General features: G+C 41.2%; 1 long non-coding RNA gene across 1 annotated transcript; it reads left to right on the top strand.

The window, feature by feature from the left end:
- Positions 1–627: 627 nt before the first annotated feature.
- On the top strand, positions 628–2,722 carry LOC311601905. The gene is made up of 3 exons (XR_014780680.1): positions 628–788; positions 1,402–1,513; positions 2,272–2,722. It is a non-coding gene; the product is annotated as an uncharacterized lncRNA (long non-coding RNA).
- The last annotated feature ends 384 nt before the right edge of the window (positions 2,723–3,106 follow it).

The following is a 3,106-nucleotide window of genomic DNA, read 5'->3' as shown; positions in this document are numbered from 1 at the left end:
ACAGGAAACCATGTTGACATCCAGAGTCAGTTCTGCCTCTGAAGAGCCTCTTGATGGCTATGATTTCTGTGGTGAGAATTGTCCATCATGAAGGTCTTGGTCAATACAGTTGGGTGAGTTCATGTTAGTGTAATTGTTTTTTTATCTCATTGGAGGCCAGTTTGAAATCTATGATCTGCATTACAAAGTGAAGCTATATTGATGTCAGTGATGCCTCCTTTCATCAGCCAAGTAGGTGGTGTCCACGGTTCCCATTGCTTATGAAATCATGGAGGATTGTGATGGTCCATCTTGCTGCTTGAGAGTGCAGTGACTTCTAGGGTCCATACTGAAGCCTGACATCCTGTTGAAGTAAGGGTTCATAACTGCCTTTGGAGACCATTTGGAATCCTGGGACATGAGTAGAACATGAAGCTCAGTGTGTATAACTGAATCTTTCTCTTACTGTCAAACTTGATGGTGTCCATACAATTGTCTTTGGAATTATTGATGAGGGCCAAATCGACGTTGCTTCTGGAGAATAAGCTGAATTACATGGTCCATACTGAAGCCTGAGGTCATAATCAGGTAAATGTTCTGCGGTTCCCTTGGAAATCAGTTGGAATTCTGCCATATGTACCACAAGGTGAAGATCTGGAAATAACCTCAAGGCCTGCCCTCAGCAGCTCAATTGATGGTTTCCACGGATCCCATTGCCTATGGAATTCTTGTGCTTTCCAAGGTGAATGTTGATGCTTATGAATACCATGAATTCCCTGGTCTTTCCTGAAGCTGGAGATCATTTTGTGGTATGTGTGCTTTGCTCCCATTAGTATTAGAATAAACGTTTGATGCCACTTACTCCTGAAGACAATGGAGATGCCACTGATATCCATACAGCACCCACTGTTGAACATAGTAGAGATAAGATCCTTACTTTTGCAGGAAGGATGTTGATGTTAAGTGACCCATGTTGCAGCTGGAGAAGAGCTTTATACCCATAATGTATCCTCCCCTGGGAGTCTTTGCTAAGATCAGTGATAAAGAGGCACAATTAACACCAGGCTTTGTCCATGATGCAAGGGGCCACAGGCAACCTTGATTGCAGTAAAATGTGCTTCCACCAGGAAACACTGTAATAGCAGTGATCACAACTGCCACTGGAAAATATGTTAATGTCATTCATTCATGCTGTTAGCAGTAACCATGTTGAAATCCAAAGTCTGTCTTGCTTCTGAGGAGTAGGTTGATGTCTGTGATATAGTTGGCCACCAGTGTCCTCACAGAAGTTCATGGTCATTATCTGTGGCTGCAATCAGTTGAGATAAAGCTTCTTTTCTGCCCCTGGAGAAGAGTTGGAGGTCTGTTAGATGCCATGCTAAAGGATACTGTGTAGAAGTCTTTTATACGTTTCACTTTCAGCAAATATGATGATACTATTGTATCCTGTTGATCATGATATCTCAAATGATAGCCATAACCCATGTTGCTGCTGGACATCATGTTCAAGTCCAACTTCTGAGTTCTTGTTGAGGTAAGTGTTATGAAACTGACACTGCAGTTCTGAATATTTTCAGAGTTCAAAGCTGTTCCTGGAAACTATGTTGCTGTCAGTGATGGAAACATCACTCCCTATAGTTCATGTGACAAAAAAGATCTCAAATGCCACCAACAAAGATTTTGTTTGTGATTATTTATCTTGCCCTGGGGAAGAAATTTTTATCCATAATCAGTGCTGTCATGTATTATGATGCTGATGAATCTGATACATCATGGCTACCAATATCATACTATGTCCATGAACCAATGTTTTCAATAGCAAGCATGACCTGATGTCCTTGATACCTAGTACCCAATTAGGAAAGGTGAATATTAGTGTTCCCTACTGTCAACAAAAATATGTTGAGTCATTCCACGGTGTTGCCACAGACAATGTGTCCAAATAGATATTCTTGCTGTGAAGAGCTTGGTGGTGTCTGTAATAAAACAGTATCAAAGATCAATCATGATCCTGTTCTGTGCTGCTATCAGAGACTTGGTTCTTGATTGTGATCTGCACAGCAACCTGAAGCTATTTTTTAGTTCACCCTGATACTTCCAGGCAAATGCCCTGGAAGTCTTCATAAAGCATAAATTTTATCAGCACATAAAGATAGGGTTGAAGATCTCTCCTGTCACATGGAAAATTTTTAACATGGGTGATTCCAACTGACATCAGAGTATGTGTTGATACCTGTGATCCATTCTGCCACTAAGGAAGATTATCATGTTCCTAATTTGACCCCTCTTCAGGTACTATGTTGGTGTCAATGATACCTCCCAGCAAAATCTCCCTGGTTTATTCAAGATTGATAATGCTACAGGCAACCGTGATATAACTGATCTGCATTGCCACTTTGGACTGAGGTGATATCCAGAATTCCAAGGGCTGAGAGAATTATTTTGAAGCCTTTCATCCATGATGTGACAGGAAACCATGTTCACATTCAGAGTCAACTCTGACACATAAAAGCCTGTTGATGTATATGATCTTTAATGACAGAGTGGTCTGTCACAAAGGATTTGGTCAATACAGCTGGGTGAGATCATTTTGGTGTAAGTTTCTTTGCTGCCATTGGTAACAGTTTTAAATCTGTTATCTGCACAGCACCCTTAAGCTATGTTGATGTCAGTGATGCCTACTCTCACCAGCCCACTTGATGATTGGTGTCTACAGTTCCCATAGTTTCAGGAAACCTGGATGAGGGCAACAGGCTATACTGAACCATTAAGTCCTGGTGGAGTATGGATTTGTTGCTGCCTTTGTAGAACAGTTAGTTTCCTTGGATAAGAGAATATGAAGTTCTGTGGATGTAATTGAAGCTTTCTCTCACCATCAAGTTTGATGGTGTCCATATTTACCACTGTCTTTGGAATTGATGATGAGGGCCAAATCCATGTTGCTAGTGGAGAATATGCTTAATTACATGGTCTGTACAGATGTTGGAGGTCATATCAGGTAAGTGTTCTTTGCTTCTCTTGGCGACCAGTTTGAATCCCTCTTTATGTACCACACCATAAAGCTATGGAAATATCCTAGAAGCCTGTTCTCAGCATGTCACTTGATGGAGTCCATGGATCCCATTGC

The sequence above is a fragment of the Acomys minous genome (assembly GCF_964271855.1).
Source record: "Acomys minous genome assembly, chromosome: 7".
NCBI lineage: Eukaryota > Metazoa > Chordata > Mammalia > Rodentia > Muridae > Acomys > Acomys minous.
Note: the sequence above shows the minus strand (reverse complement) of the source record. Positions and strands in the feature narration are given on the sequence as shown.